Here is a 22,933-nt window from a genome sequence, read left to right on the forward strand (position 1 = left end):
ACCTACAAAAGGCACATTTCCCAGACACTCTTCCCTATGGAATGTAAGATCTTCTGATATCTTGTCTAATTTAGACCCCAAACTCTAGTAAGTTTAGGCCAGAAACAGTCCTGGATTTAATAAATACCCAAATCATAGTAAATCAGAAAGCAATGTTTACAGCACTGAAAATCTCTTTATTATGGCAGCATCTATAGGTCTTAACTGTATTTTTACTAATAAAATACAAACAGTGCAAGAGTTTAGTGTATCATTCCACGAGTTTTTCATCTTCAACACAGACTATTTTTAATCACGTTCAAAAAATGTCAAAGGCTCCATGTCTTTGGGGAAACAGAACATCCATCAAGAGAGAATTTAAAGCATGTTTTCAACAAGTAAGAAATAAAGTCATGGTCAAGAAAAGATGAGATTTTAAAAAAAATAACATATACTAGGGCATACTAGCACTGGCTTTCGAATCCCACATTATGGGATTCATATATTCTGTATTAACTCATATTTGCACATATTATAGAAATTTCAAGGAATCTCAACCAATAGATTTCTTCTGATCAGCAGATGTACAAAAAGAGGATAGCCAGCTTTGCGCAGTGGCAGTATCATGGCCAATGAGGTTTATCCGAGGTGCGATTATTGCTAATTGAAAAAGAGGGTAGCTGGAAAACATATTCATCAGAGGAAATACAATTTGCAACTAAGACAGAGCTTTCCAAATTTCTGCATTAGAGTGCCGCCTTCACGATTTTGTGCAGTTCCATTGTACTCACTCCAATATTATTTACTTAACTTTAAGTTCATACTAAACCATGAAATCTGTGAAATGCCAAGTTCCACACGTAAGTTATTTCTTCTCAAACACATTAAGCTATATCATAGCCATTAAAAATATTCAATTGATAGCCCCTTAAAATTCTAGATTATTCACTTGGACCAGGAGTTGATCCTGTAACTTTCAAAGTTTGTTGGCTGCCATTGGGTTTCGTCATTCATCCCCTTATGAAGTATTCAGTTAATATAGACACAAAATAAATAAGACACAAAACGCATATCATCCAGCTCCTGCCATGATAGTCATCATAGGGAAATAGGGATGGGAAGACAAACAGCAGAATTAGAATTACAGCAAGCAGCTGCTGGCATAATAGAGACGTGTATAAGGCACCAGGAGAGCAGAAGAGAAAGCACTCAACTCTGCTTCCTGGAGGAGGTGGCATCTGAGCTAGGGCACTTGTTAGCTGTGGAATGTTGAAAAATTACTCCAGCTCTCTGAACCATACAGAGTGATAAGCAGTGGATGATCCCAGGTATCTAGAACAAATTTATTGATCTTGGGGCCCTTTTATGCTCTGAAAAATTGCTGAGCAGCCCAAAGAGCTAGTGATTTGTATCTATCAGTCCTGATTGTATTAGAATTTAAAGCTGAGAATTTTTAAGTTTTTGTTGTTCATTAAAAGAACAATAATAAGGGATCCCTGGGTGGCGCAACGGTTTGGCGCCTGCCTTTGGCCCAGGGCGCGATCCTGGAGACGCGGGATCGAATCCCACATCAGGCTCCCGGTGCATGGAGCCTGCTTCTTCCTCAGCCTGTGTCTCTGCCTCTCTCTCTCTCTCTCTCTCTGTGACTATCATAAATAAATAAAAAAAAGAACAATAATAAGTGCACATTAACATAAATAGCATTTTTATTATCTTCCAAGACAAACAAAAAAGTCTACTAAGTGAAATAAGCCTGTTACACCAAGACAAATGCTGTGTGATTTCATTTATATGAGGCTCCTAGAGTAGTCACATTCACAGAGGCAGAAAGGAGGAGGGTATTGAGGGGTGCGGGGGCGGGGGAGGGGGAGCGGCAAATGGGGAGTCATTATTTAATGGGTATAGAGTTTTAGTCACTCAGGATGAAAAGAGTTAAACAGATTGCACAACAATGGGAATGCACTTAACACCACTGAACTATACACTTAAACATGGTTATGATGGTAAATTTTATGCTGTGTGTATTTTACCACAATTAAAAGTTTTTAAAAATTAAGTTGAGGGACACCGGGGTGGCTCAGCGGTTTGGCGCCACCTTCAGCCCAGGGCGTGATCCTGGAGACCCTGGATGGAGTCCCACATTGGGCTCCCTGCCTGAGTCTCTGCCTCTCTCGCTGTGTCTCTCATGAATAAGTAAATAAAATCTTTTAAAAAAATTAAGTTGAGTAATAGGAATAGTGTGGTTTTACAGTTTTGTAGACCTAACGTTTCATTTTGTCTAACTTAGCACAGCTGGCTTCTCTTACCTGCTCCTGCATTCATCCTGTTGCAATATGTTGTTTTGGTTGAAGTATATGAAGAATATCCACCATTATGATTATGTGACTAAAAGGGAAGACATTTTGATAACTTTATCAGATAATTGTGCATCTTTTCCTTTGATACTACCCCAAAACTCAACAAGTGGTCATTTCTTAAAGGTTAGTTATGATGTGGAATCTGGAACTACTCAAATTAACTTTAATACTTGGTTATATTAAAATCCATTTTCTACCTTGCACCTTACCTAACTTTTTGACCCATGCATGATTTCTTCACATAGACTACTGGTTGTTGGGGGAGATGTTAGTTCACTCTTCTAGATGTTGTCACATTTCATTTTACAATATCTAAAAAGTTGCATGTGTTACTATCACCTCTGATGTCATCAGAAAAGTTTTTAAGTATTCTGAATTTATCAAGCTCATGGTGCTGAATACAAGTTTTCCGAAATTCCAATTTTCTCTTGAAAGCTTAAGTTTGTTATTTATTGGCCATACATACTATCAAGTGACTTCCTTGGCATAATAAGTGTATTTTGTTTGTTCTCATAAAAAGATCTACTAAATCTGCCATGTCTAAATATCCACAGGGTGTGTGTTATTCTTGCAGGTGAAAATGGAACTCCAAGAAAGAAGTGACTATTCAGCTCCAGCTCAAAATATGTCACATGAGCTTTTCCTCAAGAAGACTGTACCTCAGTGTGCAGAAGCTCTCCTGTCCCATATTGTCACACAGAATTATAAAAAGATGTATACTTAAAGGTCAGGTTTTAATAAAATGAATAACTTTTACACCTTCATCAGGGGTGTTCCTAAATAAAATTGGCTTTCTTTCCCTTCTGTAAGTAAGTACATGGTGGTGAAACGCACAATGACCACTAGTACAATTTGATGTCTGGCCTTGATTTATGCTAAGGAGCCAGCAGATTTACCCGTCATTGCTTTTGCACCTTCCGTGTAAATGCCAGCACAGTGAAAAAGGCATGAAACATCTTTCTATTAGTATGAAACACTTTGATCTTGTGAATTCCCCGGAAGCAGTCTATGGGCCATGCCTTGAAAGCCTCTGATCTAGAGGTCTTTTCTTTTTTAATCTTCATTTTTAGGTATTATACCAGAAATGTTCCTGCTCCTAAGTATAAATTAAGATTGAGAAAACAAATAAAGACCAAATGAAGTATTGTAATGCTTGAATTTTTTTCTGAATGGGGTTCTGGACTTAAGACACCTAGCATGGTACCTTCAATACTAAAGAGAAAATTCAAGCGGGTGCTATATTAGGCAGAGCAAGAAAACAAAAATTATCCAAGCAGGATACTCTGAGAGACATCTCTAAGGGGGTTTATGGTTTCTAAATGTTTATTTTCTCTTTTAAAAAAATGATATTTTTCTTCCAAAAAAACCTGAAGGAAGGAAACCCCCTCATTGTTATCCATATTATTTTTCAATTTAAATTCAAAATATTATTCCTTAATTGGGGCAACAGTCATGGCTTTCACAAGCAGTGACAAGAGAAACTTTTCTTAAAACAGAACGATTTTTTCAACCTCAAAATATATACAAACTGCTGGATTTCAAGGAACAAAATCATTGGAAGCTCACTACATTTGTCGTATTTCAGGCTAAGTGTGTAAATAATAAAGGTCTAACTCAAAAAAAAAACAAGGCTGATAATTCCATGGTGACCAGCCAGACTCCCATTCCCATCATTTATTCATATGTTGATAGACTTCCCCAGGAAGCCTGGGAAAATAACAGAAGTAACTCAACTTTACCCAAGAGAAAAGGCTTCATTTTTCCTTGGCAGATTCATTCCTAATCACATAGCAGGGAACCATTATTAACATCTGGATATTCAAAAAGCCACTGAATTATTATAAAAATGTTTCAAATCATCAGCCTAAAACTCAAATGATCTACAATGTGCATGATGCTTTTTTTTCCCCTTTAGTCAAGAAGATAAATGGAGAAATTCTTTATATTTCAACTTCCATTACACATTTGTTTTTAATCTGGGGGAAATTCATGTCTGCCTACTGTACCTTCATATCAAAGACTGATATGTCAACATTAGCTTCTGCTCCTCTCACCATGAATTTCTTTTAAGAATACAATATTTTTAGGAGTGAGATTACTGCAAAAATCAGTCGGTCCCAAACAGTTGTAAGTCAGATACTAATACTGAGTTCAATTCTTCTTTAGTGTAGTTATGTGCTGTTAGATTGAACCACAATTAGGCATATCAGATGTTTTTATGTTTAACTAGCCCCTTCCTCCTTTAAACAGTTTCTAAAAATTAATTGTCATGACTTGTCATAGACACACACACACACACACACACACACACACATTATAATGTTCTTTCCAAAACCTTCAGATCTCAACCTGGGGAGCTACTAATCCTGTAGTCAGTAGCCCTAGATAAACATAAGATACTCCTCTATTTAAAACTCTCTGGTGGCTTCCCATTCCTCTCAGATCACTATATAAAGTCCCACTGTGGCCCACAAAGTTCTGCTTCAGCTTAATCAAAGAAGAGTCAGCCCAGGTGGAAAAAAAAAAAAGTGTTTTGGGAACCCCCCAGCAAGGACAATGAACAGGTTAAAATCTGTGCAAGCAACCTCTAGTCAGGCAAGGCCCATTCCAGACCTTTTGCCCTAGTAGTGGGTACTGACTTTCCACCACTCTGCTCTTCCTGTCTGCATGACAAGCCTCTTCATCACCCACCCCAACCCCTGCCCCGGCCTCCTTTTCCACCAATTGCCCATCCCTAGCCTCCCTGAGCTAAGGCTCTGCCCCAAATTGTCTTCACGTCTGTTTTTCCCAACCAAATCCTACTCAACTGTCAAATAGTCTCAGGAAGAGTCAGTAAAGAAATCTTGCCAAGTTCTGCCTCATACAGACTCACAGGCCCTGTAGCCTTCCTCTGCAGGCCTCCTCACACTGACCACACAGCAGATAAGTAGCCGTTGAGGTCGTCTGTTTTTACAGGTCTGTCTCCCCACTAAGCCTCATAAAAGCAGAGACAGGGTCTGTTTGGCTAGCATAACTCCCCAAAGCCTACAAAAGAAAATGTACATATATGCCCTCTGAAAGCATTCCTTCCTTGTGGGGCAAATTTCTTAATAAGAAGAAACTTCCCCTAAAGCAAACTTGACATTGGGGTGAATGCCAGTGAAGTGAATTCAAGGGGGCTTCTGAGGGGGAAATCTTGACAATCTGCTGGAGGCGAGGGAGAGAATGGGAGGAGGCTGAGGGTTTCTAGGTAGGTCCCTCCCCTGACAGTTGTGTGGCCTGGTTCAACACAACAGACCGAGGCCCCAAAACCACCCATCTAAATATTTATAAGCTTAAAATCAATGGCTAATGAACAGTCAAGTGTAATACTTCCTATCCTCCTATCTTGAAAAATACACCTTCAAAGTCAACTGAAAGTCTGAGTAATGAAACATAGTGAAATATAGAGACTTTAACCAAGTTAAAGTCAGATTACCTACATTTAAAAATGCTTCAGTGGGAAATAATTATTTTCTTCGTTGTCTAAATACACACAACACACATAGAGTTTATATTTATCCATTAGGAAAGAATGGGGCCCGTTGTTTTGGAAAAAAACAAAATAACTGGTTTCCAGGATGCTCAGAATCCAAGTCTATTGAACTATGAAACCAACATGTATACAAACAATATATGTACATGTTGCCCATGAAGAAATTGCTGTTCTCATTTAATTATTTTCCCCTTTTATACCTTTCCCCCAAAACAAGTCCTGCTCCTTCCCAGCCTTGGGTAGTTTTCAACTCTGTCTTCCATCCTTGGTGTCTCCGTAGAGTGAAGGGTCTTCAAGTCTCAGAATCTATTAACTATGTCCTGCTTTATGATTACAATGATGTTTTGCAGATTATCATGGAATGGGGCAGTTCTAAAAGTGACAAAGGACAGATACAACTAACACCAGCTGACCTTACTTTACAGAGTGAATGTGATCTGACAGCATCGAGCTTCCAATGGTTCCCACTCCCCTTTGTTGTCCATTGTCTGTGAAGAGGTTGTCCACCTTCATTTCGGAGAGTGACTTCCATGAGGGCCTTTCATTTTACTCTTTGTCGTCCATTCTGTCAAATATTCACCATAATATTCATTCAAATGTCCCATAAAGAACTTTAATAGATGGTGTACAACTAAATATAAATTAAGGATCCGTGAATCCCTCTGAAAAGTGCAACAACCTGTCAACCAGAATGCAAATCTTACGCAATACCTGTTTTGTCCAATTTTGATGGTCCCACATGGGATATAACCACACCACACCCCAGAGCAAGGCTTATCCACACTTCTCTTTGCTGACCTGCTACTCCACTTACTACTTTTTTTGTGTGAAGACAAAAAACACACCAGAAATGAACTTGAAAGAATCAGAAATCCCAATTGTTGAACTGAGCACAATGATTGAGGCCTCATAAGCAATTATGCTTTGAATGCCAAGGTGTCTCTGTAAGGGCTACCCATCCCAACAGGGCACCTGTTGCTTCTTTTCCTTCATAATTTCCCTCCTCCTTAAATTTTTCTAAAGTGACTTCTCAGGCTGGAACCTGCCACGTCACCAGTAAGAGAAGGGAGGAGGATAAAATTCCAAGGTGAAATGTATTAAACACAGACTTATTTTTCACCTTCTCCTTTTGGCTCCGCCTCTAGCAGGACTAATGATTCCAGGAAGCGAGAGCAATTAAATTTCACTTGGTGTAAAGTTGAAGAAATTGTCCCACGTGAAAAGAATGTTTCTTTGCCACATTCCATCAGTGGCAATAAACAGGCAGATTTCACTGGTTTTGATATAGTAGTGCGAGCTTTCACAAGGCTCAGGTTGATTTCATTTTAAAAAGTTGAATTTATGGGACAGAGGACTGGAAGGTTTGTACTGACATGTTTAAAACCCTCTTTTAAAAAGTGGCATATTGCATCGTTCCATTTAAGTGTTCACACCGCAGACTGAAACATAATCTGTTTACTGACAAAACAACTTTTTATTGCCCTGTGAATAATTTCCCATTGAAAAAGAAAACAATGTACAGTATTTTAGTGCTTTGTGAAACATCTGGAAATTTTTCTTCAGTTGCTAAAGCTATTAGGAATTTGCATCCACGTTCAAACTACTGATTTTTTTTAATTTAATGCAGAACAACTTCAAACATACTATTGAACAAACCTACAAGCAACAGCTTCCAGAAGCCCACCAAGGGCAGTCAGAGACAAAGCAACAAACTCATCACAAGGCAAATCTGGTTTCACCGTGAGCCCGTTAGGGACGTTCTGCTTCTTTGTCCTCACTTTCCTGCACACCGTGTAAAGTGGATTGTATTAGGGTGACAGGTGATGCCAGATGCTCTAACAAATAAGCCCCAGTCTCAGTGGTTTGACATGGCGCAAGTGTTCTTGCTCACCCAATAGTCCAACATGGTGTACCAAGCAGGCTGGCAGCTTTTACGTGGAAATGCAGGGACTTTATTTCCATCTCTGACTCTGCACCTTCCACAGGGAGCCTCGCAGCAAAGAGACAGAGCTTGGACACAGGAGTGGTGCCCATTAGGCCTGCTCACATTCCATGGGCTAGAACTCAGTCGTTTGACCAAATTCATCACAAATGAGGCAGGAACCACACTCCCAGTCCCAGCAAGGAAAGAAAGGGGTTTGGCCAAGAGCCAGAGTCTGTAGATCGCAGTCAGCAGGTTACCAAATTTTAAAAATTTTCCCCAAATTCTAACATGGTCAGTGCTCAGTATCCACGTATCCAACCCCTATGGTGGACATTGTGTCACTCCCTCTACTAAGGGTCCTGGCACTTTCCTGAAGGGACTGATGAGGCAGCAAAGCCACTGGGCTTCAGATGTTTTTTCCCGGTCTCAGCTCCAAAGCCTGTACCTTTATTTGTGAAAGTTGTGAAATGGGACTAACTAGTTATGGAGAAAAGGGCAGCACGTTGACCAACCAGCTCTGGAAGTAAGTGCAAGCATCAGTGTCAAAAATCCTCTTTGCATTCTATTCTGTTTTACTCTTCTCCCAAGGCTGTTATTTCTCCACAAGAGATCTCTGCAAATTGAAGACTTAAGTGCTATTTACCCAAAAAAAAAAAAAAAAAAAAAAAGGTCTTTCCACAATTGTTTACTTGCCTGTGTGTAGGTGCAACACTCAGACCTAAAGAGGATGCAGTCCTAGGAGCCAGATTCCCTCAAGAACGTGCCCACCTAGAAAAGATAAATTAAAATAGGGTGCCAGAATGGCTCAGTCGGTTAGGCGACTGCTTGTAGCTCAGGTCATGATCTTGGGGTCCTGGGATCAAGCCCTGCATTGGGATCTCTCCTCAGTGGGAAGCCTGCTTTTCCCTCTCCCTCTCCCTCTGTGCTCTTCCTCTGCCTCAAATGAAAAGATGATATCTTTAAAAAAAAAAAGATAAATTAAAATATAAATAACCGAAAGTTGTTTATAGATTTTTCCTTCCCCACTCTGTGTCTCCTCATACCCAGTCGAGGTGAGCAGCTCTTCTCTATGATGCCATCAGATACAATCCTACTTGATCGTCTTATAATTAAATATTTACCTGCCAGCCTCCTCCATTACCCTATAAACTCCCTGGAGTAAGGGACCTTCTATATGGTGCTCATCCTTCACACATACCACAGTCTCTGACTCCTAATTGGTGCTTGCTAAATGTGCCTGAAATGGGATCGAGTTGAATGTAAGTTAGAAAAAGATAGGTTCCATAAGACAGTCAAAGAATCAAAGAGCTACTAGTGTTCAAAAGAGAGAACCATGCATCTGGCTCAAGGGGGGGGGGGCAGGGAGAGGGAGGGCGATTTCCTGAAGCATTTGAAGTGGACTTTAAAGGAAGGGTAGAGTTTCAACAAGCAGAATTTCAGCAATGGCACTGCAGAGGAACAGCATACCTAAATGCTCAGAGGTGGGAAAGCAAAGAGGAGCCTGAGGAACAGCTAGTATTCCGGTTTATTGTGCGCGTAAAGTGTGTGAAGGGAGAGATAAGAGGCAGGAATGCAATGTGATTGTTCTAGAAAAGGCTGCGATTCTCAGGCTGGCACATTTCAATTTAATCGTGTGGCCAAGAGAGAGCTGGGGGAGGTCTGGGTACTAGGAGGATCAATCTGTCAAGTGGGCAAGGGATGGAGGATATGGACGAGAGGCAGGAGTAGGAAGCACCTCTTGCAATAAGCTGCAGGTGAACAGGACCAGAGCCCTAGCTGAGGCAATGGACAGGAAGGACGGGGCAGGTGGAGCTTGAGGGTTTGAGGCATAGGCAGAGGAAGGGCCCACAGCTCTTAAAAATAAGCCAGATTCTAAGGGACGATGATGAGGCAGGAGTGCTGGGGGGGATGACAATGCGGCACTGCCTCAAGAGGAACTTGAGGGGGGGAATACTGATTTGGTGATTGAAGGGAAGGTGAAAAAATGGGTTTGAAACATTTTGAGCTTGAAGCGCTTGGGAGAGGCAGGGCAGGGTTTTGGGAAGGCAGGACAACCAAGTGGAGCTAAGGAGGAGCTGGCAATGGAAAACGGTGAGGGCCACGTGGGCCAGGTGGTAAGGGGGTGCCACTTGGCCCAGACCTTGGATTCATGAAATTTCTCAAACTGAGTCTCAATGTTGCCTTTAAATGAGTTTATAGGTGGATGTGTTGGCATTTATGTGGGTGTTGGAAATTTGATAAGTATACATTTGCAAACTAAACCACAATCTTGTGATCCTACTGGGATGTTTATTCACTGTCCTAATATACACAGAGACTTTTAAAAAATATAAATGTCAAAAAAAATAAAATAAAATAGAAATGTCTTTTAATAGCTCTGGTAAGGCATCCCCTCAAAACCTGCACTTACCTCTAACCTCTGAACTATAATTGCTGTATCCCTCCCCAGTTCCCACTACCTGAGGGATGGCATCGGGGTAGGACCCCAGTAGCCAGCCTGGCCTCTGGCAAGCAGAAGGCAGCTCGATAAATAAGTATTTGGGGAGGGATGGCAAGGAAGAGAGAAGCCATTTATTTTGAATTAATAACTATAGACCTCAAAGTGGAAGAAGATTATATATAGAAATAATTAAAGTATCATTCTTTCAAAAAGGGCAGCAAAACCATCTTGTAGCATTAGTAATCTTCTCTAACATGCAGCAGATCTTAGATGTGAGCCTGGTGCCATCTTTGGTAGGAAACTTCCTGACAGTATCATGGAAGTTCTGTCCAACTCCGTATGAGGGGTAGGGGTGAAGACATAGGAAGATCAGGGAAATTCTGCTCCAGTTGAATTCCATTTCTGAGCACATACGGTCATCTCCTGAGTAACCCTCTGACTGCCTTTTCTATTCCTTGCTCCCTCTGACTCCTGAATGAGTGTGGATGGAGAGAGAGGGAGAGACAAGATCAAGATGTGGAAAATTTCAGCAGATTTGAGAGACAAAGGATGAAAGATGAAAGATTCTGGGAGTTTTTTCCTTCCCTATTAAACCCTGGGCAGACTGTTTCAAGAAGAAAGAACAGCACATTGCCCAATTATTATAAGAATATACTTCTGATACACCTGTTTTACTTCCCAAAGCTGACTTTGATGACCTTAATTTTACCTACGCTCTGGTATAAATTTTCCCTGAGATCTTTATCTTGTCCTGACACCAATTAGCACATGAGTTTCAGCAGAAGAATCCACGGCAATTTAATACACACCTTCGAAGAGAGGGAAAGACTAATCGAAATGAAGACTGTCTCAAAACCAATTGAACAGGTGTGCATTTCCATAATGGCTGCACAATTCAGCCACGTATTGGTGTTTGCTCCTTTTGCTTGTGAACGGAATTAGTAATCTTCACATGCCCTGTCCCGGTGATTGAAATAAATTACTTTGTTAAATTGCGAAGCAGGTTGACCCATCTGTTGGCCCATGAATGTTCAGATTCTCAGAGGGTTTATTATTCCAAATAATGACTGCCATATGCAGTGGTAAACAGTTCCTTTAAAACTGACTAAAGGATTTGGTGCGACTTTTGAAGGCAATTTATAAAGCTGTTCGTGTTCCCCTAAAGGATCTGCCCTTCAACTAACTTCCAGAAAGGTTGTCTTGATAGGTTAAATCCTAGCCGAGACACCTCATTCTCTTTGGAGAGGACAGAGGAAGGCAAGAGCAGAAACATATGTTCTGTGAACACCTACTACGTGTCAGGCGCGGGCACACCTGTGAGCAGGGCTCCCAGAGCCTCACCTGGGCCCTGTGCAGTGGATAGAGGTGCCAGAAACAGCGGGGGGTGGGGGCGACAGGTTAAGTGGCCCATCCAAAGACCTGCTGAGTTATGAACGGGGACTCGAACCCAGTCCACTCTGTTCCAAGACACGTTGCGCTATTTCCATCAGGCCTGAGCATCTGATGGAGACTGTTTACCCTGAGAAGTGCAATGTGAATTCTGTGCATTCACAATTTAGACATTTTAGGGAGAAAACATAGACATAGATTTATTTCTTCTTTTCTGATTCTGCAAACAGCCCCATTCTTTTTTTTTTTTATTTATGATAGTCACACAGAGAGAGAGAGAGAGAGAGGCAGAGACACAGGCAGAGAGAGAAGCAGGCTCCACCCACCAGGAGCCCGACGTGGGATTCGATCCCGGGTCTCCAGGATCGTGCCCTGGGCCAAAGGCAGGCGCCAAACCGCTGCACCACCCAGGGATCCCAAACAGCCCCATTCTGACAGTGCTTGTCCCCGTGTCTCTAAAACATGAGCCCTCCTCTTGTCTTCCTCCTCTCCTTTAAGGGGAAAGGAGCAGGGCTCTCAACTCCCACTGGCAAAGAATAGAATAGGAACAAAGACAAAAATCTGGGGGTCCTCTTCTCGTATATGGCTTTCCTTGCTTTAGACCCTCCTCATTTTCAGATCCCCAGGGAGAGTGCGTGTTCTGCTCACACAAGGTCCACACACTGCTCTGACCACGGACCAGCCATGATTCGTTCATGATGTTAGTGGTGACTCACTGGCTAGATTACAGATGTTAAACTGCTGATGGATGGCCCAAAGCCAGCACATGGTCGGCTCTTCTGGTATTCGACTGCAGTATTAATCATGTGTGGAAAGGTACTTTTTTCCCCTCTGTGAAAAATGAAATGGCTAATATACAGTATGGAATGAGTGCCCCGAAACAATTCCTTTCTTAACGGGGAAAAGAATAAAGCTATTAAAAGAATAAACTCTCATATGTGACATGATGACAGTGGGATTTTTTCTGACGAGCTAAATGAATAAGTTCACTCTCTTTTGATTTATGCCAGTGCAAAGAGTCTCTCAAAGCTTCAAAAGGCAGAGAGTGCATTTGGAGATGCCGATGGGTCTCCACTCTCTTTGTTTAAAGAGAATAAGAGGCTAAGACTGAGCCAAAAGGAGACAGGCAGAGACCTGCAGAGGTGAGCTACTAAGTGCTCAGCAACCGAGGGGAGGAGTGCCCGTGTTGGGGAGGAGGGAACAGAAGAACCTTTGGTGGAGGAGGCTTGCCCTCATTTCAGCAAACCCTGAGACATCTTTGCAACAGCCAAAGCAGGGCCCTGCCTCTGTGGTTGGTCTCACCCTAGACCCCAGGGGAGCACACCCATTCCTTTGCTGTCAGCTTGAATCTTGAGCAGGGAGCTAGAAATTAGGATTGTTCTTCACCCCTGCCAAAGATGGAACCAGAGAAAAAAACAAAGTCCACATTAACAACCTTAGGAAAGGCTTCATGTACTAAAAACTAATTCCTGACAGAGGAATACATCTGACATCACCAAAGATTGCCCAGATAATGTCTATTAGAATATTACTCAGCCATTAGAAACGACAAATACCCACCATTTGCTATGACGTGGATGGACCTGGAGGGTATTATGCTGAGTGAAGTAAGTCAATCAGAAAAGGACAAACATTATATGGTCTCATTCATTTGGGGAATATAAAAATTAGTGAAAGGGAATAAAGGGAAAGGAGAGAAAATGAGTGAAAATATCAGTGAGGGTGACAAAACATGAGAGACGCCTAACTCTGGGAAATGAACAAGGGGTAGTGGAAGGGGAGGTGAGCGGGGGGTTGGGGTGACTGGGTGATGGGCACTGAGGGGGGCACTTGGCGGGATGAGCACTGGGTGTTATGCTATATGTTGGCAAACTGAACTCCAATTAAAAATTTAAAAAAAAAATTTTTTTAAGAGATAATAGCCATTAAAGAAAAAGACATTTTTTGAATGATGTATTTTTATTTAAATCAAGAGCAATGTGATCAGAAAAGCATAAAACAGCAGACAAACCCAAATTTGGAAAAACACAAATTCGAAAATAGTCTCTGAGATAACCAGCCAGTGCTCTTCAAAGGTCATGAAAGACTGAGGAATTATCACAAGTTAGAGGAGAGTAAGAGGAGATGATAAATAGCAAATGCAACATGAGAATGTAGATCGGATTCGGGATATAATGAAGATGAAGAATGTTCGTGGAACAACAAAGAAATTTAGAGATTAATTACTAGCAGCTAACAGTTAATCTGGAGATTAACATTTGGAGAAATTAACTTTATCAGATGTGCTCATTGCTGAGGGATGTCCCTGCTTTCAGTGGACAGGGCAGTACGTATATGACCCACGTGTATATACCTGCATGTATTTACTTCTGTGTATTTGACGTTATACATGTGAAAATAAATGTGAGTTTATGTTGATTATTCTGATTCCAATCTAGCACCACTGGGTTCATTCCAGCATTACCTCCTTGCTTCTCTAGAACTCCATCCACAGTGAACACTGAGCTCTGGTTATAAGTTTTCATCGCTGCTACATAGGAATATAATTGACTTTACATATTGACTTTGTGTCCTACAACCTTGCTAAACTCACTTTATAGTTCCAGGAGCATTTTTATAGATTCTTTAGGCTTTTCTACATAAATAATCATGTTGTCTAAAAATAGAGACCAATTTATTTCTTCTTTTCCGATATATATGCCTCTTCTTCTTTTGCTTCTCAATTACATGAAATAAGATTGGTAAAAGGGCAGAACTTGCCTTGTTCCCAATCTTTGGGGAAAAGCTTTGAGTCTCTCACCACCAAGTATGAGAGCTATATATTATTATTATTAGCAGTAGATTTTTCATAGATGCCCTTTATCCATTGGAGAACTTTCTTTTATTTTTAATTTGTTGAGTGAGAGTTTTTATCTTGGATGATTGTTGAATTTGTCAAATGTTTGTTCTCTAACAAAATGATCAAATAGCTTTTCTTCTTTAGTCTGTTAATACAGAAAACTACATTCATTGATTTTGAGTGTTCAACCAGCCTTGCATTCCTAGAATGCATCACTTCTCCCGATGCACTGCCCTTTCTATACTTTGTTACAGCAATTTGTTAATATCTTGCTGAGAATTTTTGCATTCACGTTCATGAGTGATATTAGTCTGTGGTTTCTTTTTCTTATAATGTCTCTGGTTTGGGCACTAGTAAGGGTAGGATATGAAGATGGAGAAGCCAATGGTGGAGAAACGGCATGTATTTTTCTATATAGAATTGGTGTGTAAACAAAATTATGTCCTTTCCTGGAGACCAACGGGCTTGGAGATGGCTGACTCTGGCAAGTCTATAGACTTCTTCTCCCTGTTTTACAATTAGAACAAATTTGGCCAAAATCCTGTTGGATCAGCTACTGCATAATTGACAATGATGTCAACTGCACTCTCCTGAGACTTACTAATTAAATTTCAAAGTTTAATCAAAAGAAAACTCACATGTTCCCTATTAATATGCTGATTTGTTTGGAAGTTGGGTGAATTATAGCTATACTTTAAGAATAAGCTTGGGATGAGTACACCAGATACACAATGTGTTTGAGGTCTAGGATCCTAGAATAGAAAAAAATCAGAAACTGTGGCCTAAATGTAGGGTGTGTTAATAAATATGTGCTGGATGAATATGTACCTCTGTAAAGCTTGTTATATGCTTAAAATGCTTTTCAAGTCTTGTACTACTCACATTTTCAACAATTGTCCTGTTTGGAAAAATAAAACATGAATTTTTCTTAAATAGTGTCATCCTCTTTGACTTTCTACCCACTCGTGTCCTAGAGGAAAACTCACCCAAAGAGTTTCTGGTTCGTCGTACTCATCCAATGTTTGTCCAATGTCCAAAGTGATACTTCAATCACATTTATCTTGAGAGCCAGCACACCACTATTGGCCAAGGGCAAATGGGGTTAAGCCTGCACTACCTATTCTCAGCTTCAAAGTTAGAACAAGGAGGTTTCGGTCCATGAGTACAGTTCTTTCCCAAGACCATCCAGCAATGGCAATTTCATCTGCGAACTTTATGACATGAGCCTAAAATATCTGCATGTGAATAACAGCCACGGTGCTTATTTCCTTCATGCCAGCACAATGCTGCCCCATCTGTCTCCTCCGCACAACCAGCCCATGTGACTGCCACCAGTAACCATCACTCTTCCTTTCTTTAATGAGAAAACTGCGTCTCAGGGGGCTCAGGTGGTTAAGGGGTCTGACTCTTGGTTTCAGCTCAGGTCATAATCTCAGGGTCATGAGATCAGGCTCTGTGTCTGGCTGGGTACTCAGCGGGGAGTTTGCTTGAGATGCTGTCTCCCTCTCTCTCTGCCCCTCCACCAGTCACACTGGCACATGCTCAATATCTCTCTCTCTCTTTCTCTCAAATAAATAAATAAATCTTTTTTAAAAAACTACATCTCTGATCTGCAAGTGGTAGGCACCTGAAATAACAGTTCCCCAAATGATGCCTCAAATCTAGCCTCAACAGAGTTTTTATCATTATGATCAACCATGAACCCAAATCATAACTGCAATTTTGCTGGTGGTCAGAAAGGGGACTACTCGTGTGTGTGTGTGTGTGTTCAGTTGAACCCAGAGAAAAACTTTAAGAGCATTTCATACCTTTTTAGAATTATTTGTTGAAACCTCTAATCAAATCAGACATTGAAAAGTCTTTTCCAAGAGTCTTCAGCTATAAAATCCACAAGCTCAAATACTTTAACTTATTTACTATTTGTCTCAGGCACCTAAAATATTGCTTGACAGAGCAGGCCCACAGTAAGTATTTATCGGGAAAATAGATGTTTGGAGGTACAATAACCTGCTTACCTCAGCAGTACCATGTATGATGTTGCAGTAAATAGATTCTCCCCTACGTATCCATCTTCTATCAGTTCTAAGGTCATAGCCTAAAGTGGGAACTGTTTCTCCAGACTTTAGGACTATGTGACAGCTGCAGAAGACACCCAGCAATGGGTTTACAGGATAATGCCTGAACCACAGTTGATGCTCAAAAAAAACGTGTTGAACTAATTATTGAGGAAGAAGAGTGACACTGACTTAAACACACCCTTTGTCAGACATTCTACTTGTGTTTTTTTTAAAAGATTTTATTTATTTATTTGAGAGAGAAAGAGCGAGTATGCATGAGAAAGAGCACGAGCAGGGGAGAAGGCTGGAAGGAGAGGGAGAAGCTGGCTCTCTGCTGAGCAGGAAGCCCAATGTGGGGCTTGCTCCGGAACCGAGCACTCTCATCCTACTTACTTATCTCATAAAAGTGTCTGTAGCAGCTACTTTAACATTTCCCATTTGACAGAGAAAAAAGGTAAAGTTTGGAGAGGTTAAGCAAATGTCTAGAGTTGTACAGTTTCATGTGGCAGAGCTGAGATTGAAGCAGCCCACAGCCTGCATCACCCCATAACACTTGGGACTTGCCAACCCATTCCTTCTTCAAGGATTTTGCTCTTCCCTTCCCCTGGGTCTTTGCGTAGCTGCCTCCTTATCATTGAAGCCTCTGCCCACTATCACTTCCTCAGGAAGACCTTCCCTGACCATTTCCTGCCACTCATTCTCTCCCAGGATTTTTTTTTTAATTAATTTTTATTGGTGTTCAATTTACCAACATACAGAAAAACACCCAGTGCTCATCCCGTCAAGTGTCCACCTCAGTGCCCGTTCTCCCAGGATTTTATTAGGTTCTCCTCTTGGCATGAGCCACCACCCGTTATTCTCCTGTTTATGATTTTGTTACTATCAAATCCCTCAACCAGAACTTGAGCTTCATGAGGACAGGGGTCTGTTTCAGTCCCGTTGGCCACTGTGACCCACAGCCTGGCACGTGAAGGCACTCCCCAGATACTTACTGAATTCCTGAATGACTGCTACAGGCTGGATAACTGGTGGTGTGTTCGAGAAGATGGCACTTGCGAGGCCAACCTTTAGAAAAGCACCTGGTGTATGAGTGGTGGGTGTCTCCAAACCCATTGAGTTCAATTCCCATATCACTGCCTTTTTGCCATTTCAAACAGGAAAACTGGTGTATACGTGGGCTAATTGAGCATATTTTTCCATGTCAAGAGGAAGGCTCAACAAATTAATGTTTGTAGTGGGCTTTATAACCTCTTCAACAAAGATGCTCTGCTGAATACAAATAATTTCCAGCCTTTTCAGATTGGAGCCATACATACCCAGCTTCTACAAGACCAAAATGTCAGTTGTTTCTGGTTTAAAGAATGTGTCTCCACAGACAGCCCTAAGCTTTATACATCACACAGGATAAAATCCAAAGAAAAAAAAATTTATTACAGAAAACTCTCTCTGGCCTGGGTCCAACATTTGATGGAGAATATTAACAATATTGCTTGGACTTAAGTCTCTCAGTTTCCCCCCCGGACACATGTCTGAATGAGCTTGATGTATGTGACGTGCGTCTTGTTTTCGACCCTTGTAAGTGAGCTTATTGTCAGCATAATTGTTTTACAGATCTCCAGCCAGCCCGAGACCTCACACGATGCTGCCACGTTTGTTTCTTCAGAAAGTTTGGCGGTTCAAATGACATCACCTTCCTTTCCCCCCTCTCCAGCTCTGCGTTTTCTGGACCAGTCCCTTGCGACTGTTTTGATTCCATTCACTTTCAGGTGCTCTTCTCCCTGTCTAGAATCCCTCTCCCCCTGCCTGTGTCTTATCCTTAATTCTTTTTAAAGGCTTGACTCTACTGTCCCATCTCCCCTTGCCTGCCATCATCTCTCAGGTTCACTCCTACTTTCCAGCTTAAGCCAAGCTCCCCTCTTCTAAATTCTAAAATAAATTTATGGAGACTTTTGATTTAATTGCTTATAATTATCTACTGGCCTTCGAGCTCCTGGCATGCCTACTCTACTCATTCTGTATCCCCAGCACGTTACTGTGACCTGAGCAGGGTAGCGCCTAATAATGATTGGGAACCGTATTTAACTGAATGGATACTGGATCTCACATTCGCCCTTCCATTTTGTGGTAAACTGACTCAGAGGGGAAAAGTCATTTTCTTCCACTCACTCTTTAAAAAAATTGATTTCACTCATAAAATGGGAAGGCCAGATTTTTCAGTTCCTGGTATCACTCTCCAGGTGACAAGATTTATAGTCACCCAAAATGATGGTGAGTGGAGATAGTGGTCCTGGGAGCAAAGAACACACTGGGATCGAGAACATGAAGGCATTCCTCAGACAGAGGCAATACTGCACATGAATCAAAAAAGGACCAGGATGGGTAAGGGTCAAGGAAGGCCCAGCTTTCTCATCCCTGCCCAGCCTTCTTCTAATCAAAAACTTCTACCCCTATGTGTAAGTTTCCCCTTAAAATGCCATAGCTATGTCCAAGATATAGAGGACGTAACACCACGCTCTTGGTGTGGTGTAATTACACAGTAACAAAGCCAGTTTTCATTTGTGGCTTATGGAATGAAGTGCATGCACACATGACCGCATACCAAATGTGGTCTATTATCTCACAATATCATACCTACAGGGAAAATTAATGTGTTTTCTGCTCGGTGTGCTTCTACTATTGTAGGAAACAGTTCAAGAACTGTCCATCTTCGGGCCCATCTAAAAGATTCTACAGTAAAGTTAATTTGGCCAGAGTTTGCATCTGGGACAATGTTTAAGCCTTATGTGATCAGACCAATCACATAAGGGGCTGATCTCAAGGACCAGGCATCTCCTACAGTATCCAAGGAACCCCCAGGGTGGGCTTTCTATCCCACGACTTCATCCTTCTCTCAAATATCTACACGTAGGTTATAGACTAGAGGCAATGTGAGACTTAGAACCTACAAATGGCTCACCTAATCCAGTTTACCTGTTGATCCTCAAGATCCTTCAAAAGGGTTCACAACCTCCTGCCCTAAATGTAGATTTCGGCTTCCAACTAGCCAGCACACTGAGCAACAGGAATTCCTTTCTGGAAACCTCAAAATGGATAATGATGTGGGATTAAAGAAAAAGTGACTCCCTCCCCTGTCCTATGGTTTGATACTTAACCTGGACAATATCTTTTACCATAGTTGGTCTCAATGATGCAATCTCCTCATTAGACACATCAATCCCAAAATACAAATAATGTTCGAAAGCTATTGGCGGAGGCTCCTTAAACTGAAAATAAATACGGCACCAATGATTCAAGAAGGAAATTTAGTGGGAGACCATTTCTGTCACTCAAAAAGTAGAATATGAACTATAAGGATGGAGATGCCAAAAACAAAACTTGTGAGAACTTAGCAGACTAGGGTGGAGATGGAGAGAAGCTCAAGGACTTAAAAATTGGCTCCACTTTGGAGTGGGCAGATCAAAGCAGGCAGGGAGGGTAGGAAACAGTCTCCTTTTTAAAGTCCTACCAAGTGCTTTTCTCTATGGGACTCACCAAATTGGATTTTTTATTTTTTTAAGAGAGAAAGAGCATAAGCAGGGTGATCAGCAGAGGCAGAAGGAGAAGCAGGCTCACCAATAAGCAGAAAGCCAGGTGTGGGGTTTGATCCTAGGACCCTGAAATCATGACCTGAGCTGAAGGCAGATGCTTAACCAACTGAGCCACTGCATTGGATTTTTAAAATTCTTAGTGTTAAGGTCATTAACATCTTAGCAATCAAAATATTGTGGCAATCAGTATAATTTAACAGTACAAGATCCCCAGGGCTGTGATCTCAAGGATCGACTGATGGGTAGCAGACCCATTTTTTTTTTTTTTAATTAAGAGATCAGTCTATGGTTAACGGTATGGGACAGACTGGGAAGGTACCAGGGCCCATAGTAATGAGCTTCCCAGGAATAGACTGACAGACTTACAAGTAAACAGAGGGGCGGGGAAACAAAGCCAAATGGCTGAGAGACCCAGGCCCAGCCTCGGTGGCTGTACCTGGGCCCTAGTTCCAGTTCTGCCCTGGGAACCTGGGGGATAAGCAGGACCTACAGGTGCCTCAGTTCTTGTAAGGCTCCCATCTCCTCACTCCCTCCTGTCCCCTTCCAGCAGGCTGGGACTTCTCACATGTGGTGTATTTCCAGGGCTAGGGAATGGCTGGTCTGGGGGTGGGAAGGCAGAGGCCTGGGTAGTATGGGGTTAGCAGCAGCACTGGGGGGAATCTGGTCAGGCACCAGGTGCCTGGGGTGGGGCACCGCTCAGCAGGGCCCCTTTGTCCAGGGCAGGCCCCCCACCCTGCCCACCACACCCAATGCAGGTGTGATTGCCTCTATGCTCTGAGATACACAGATGCTGATATAACGGTCACTGGGTCTTTTTAGGGAATAGAAAAAATAATGAAGAGGAATTATAAAACCTGTAAAGTGTTCTTCCAATATAAAGGATTCAACTACTAGTAGTACTCCAGTTGTTGTAACTGGTTAAATGAAACATACTGTTATATCAAATATGATGTGAGGATTTACTTGATTACTCAATGAATCTTGTCTTCTTTAAGATGCTTTTGGAAGTGCTGGAGATGCAGTGGTGAGCAAGATGTACGAGATCCCAGCTGGGCTAAGTGCTTTTGGAAGTGCTGGAGATGCAGTGGTGAGCAAGATGTACGAGATCCCAGCTGTCAAGACGCCTCCGTTCCAGGGTGAGGGATGGGAGAGACAAACATAAACACACCCATAAATGAATATGTGGCAAGTGTTGCACTGAAGACAAGATAGGATGATACAATCTAGAGTGAGGAGATGGAGAGAGACAGGCGGGACAAACTAGGAGTTAGAGCTTCTGGTCAGAGAGAGCTCTACTGAGGAGGTGACATTGTAAAGGAGACTTACATGATGAAGAGTCAGTCATGAAAAGATTTTTTTTTCTTTTTTTTCTTTTTTTTTTTTTTTCATTTGGATGTGTCTGGAGTCTTGGAAGCTTGACTACCCTACGTTCTCCTACAAATGGACGTAAATAAGCCAAATCACCCAAAAGTCATGAAAAGATTTAAGTCAGCTTTCATGGCAGAGGGGATGGTGGGTACAAAGGCAGAACCGAGTTATGGAAACAAAAGAAAGTCAGTAGGGCTGGAGAATAGTGACCAAAAGAGAGAGTGTAGAGTCAGGCAGAGGCCAGATCACATAGGACCCTGTGGCATGTTTGGTGGGTCTTCTTTCCCTCTGCCCTTTCTCTTTCCCTTCTTTCCTTTCTTCCTTGGTTGTGTACCCAGTGGCTAAACCCCTTTCCTATGTTTTAGGATTTTTCAGAGTTTCTCAGCTGCTGGGTCTTTATGGGAGGCATAACACATTTTGCTATAAACTTGAAAACAGGAAAGGCTTGCTCTCCCAGCCTCCCTTGCAGCTGGGTGCTGGCACAGGATCTACATTCAGTCAATCAAATGCACAAGCTCCAGTCTTTAAACCGGAAACTATTGCTACAAAGAAGCATGAATTCTGGAGAATCCACCTAGAGTTCAGGTGATGCAGCAACACATCAGAATAGGCTTCCAGGGGGGAACAGAGGCCAGAGTTTCAGAGTAGAGTCCAGCGTCTCATGAGGGGAAGGGTGGTCATAACACAGTGGTCTGGAATGTTCAACTACGGTGGGAGCAGTGTGCTCACTAAACGCCTGGTGGTGAGATGTTGGCTGTGGTCTAACTCCATTTGACCTTCCTTGCTCCTGATTGCTTTCTGAGCCTCTCCTGCAGCCTCCCTAGAGGTTCTATGCTTCCCACTCTCATATCCTTTCAATAAGTTTCTTTGCTGGGATCCCTGGGTGGCGCAGTGGTTTGGCACCTGCCTTTGGCCCAGGGCGCGATCCTGGAGACCTGGGATCGAATCCCACGTCGGGCTCCCGGTGCATGGAGCTTGCTTCTCCCTCTGCCTGTGTCTCTGCCTCTCTCTCTCTCTGTGACTATCATAAATAAATAAATAAATAAATAAATAAATAAATAAATAAATAAATAAATAAAATTAAAAAAAATAAGTTTCTTTGCTGCTGGAATCACCCACAGTTCACTGCCTTTTCTTGCATCAGAGCTTGGACCAACACAACATGGTCAGAACTTGGAGTTTTATTTTAAGGACACTAGGAAGTCACTGGAGGATTTTAAGCAGAAAAGCAGCACAGAATGTTTAAGAAGAATTCCTGTTTAATCTTAGAAATACATTGTAATTCTCCTAAATGACTGCTTTGTTTTGGGTTCTTGGACATCTTCATTTGGGTAATTGATCTTTTTCTTTTTTAGGTATTGTCTGTTAGAAAACGTAGAGTTCAGGTCAGGGCCAGTTCATAGAGGAGGTGTCTGACTCTGCTATATATTCTGAACCTTTATTCTTGACTCCACATTGTCGCTTGCTTTCCTTTATCCT

The 22,933-nt window shown here is 41.9% G+C and overlaps 1 pseudogene; it reads left to right on the top strand.

Moving 5' to 3' along the window:
* The first annotated feature begins 582 nt into the window (after positions 1–582).
* LOC121475167 lies at positions 583–739 on the top strand (annotated as a pseudogene).
* Positions 740–22,933: the final 22,194 nt, after the last annotated feature.

This window comes from Vulpes lagopus, chromosome 13, assembly GCF_018345385.1.
Source record: "Vulpes lagopus strain Blue_001 chromosome 13, ASM1834538v1, whole genome shotgun sequence".
Classification (NCBI taxonomy): Eukaryota; Metazoa; Chordata; class Mammalia; order Carnivora; family Canidae; genus Vulpes; species Vulpes lagopus.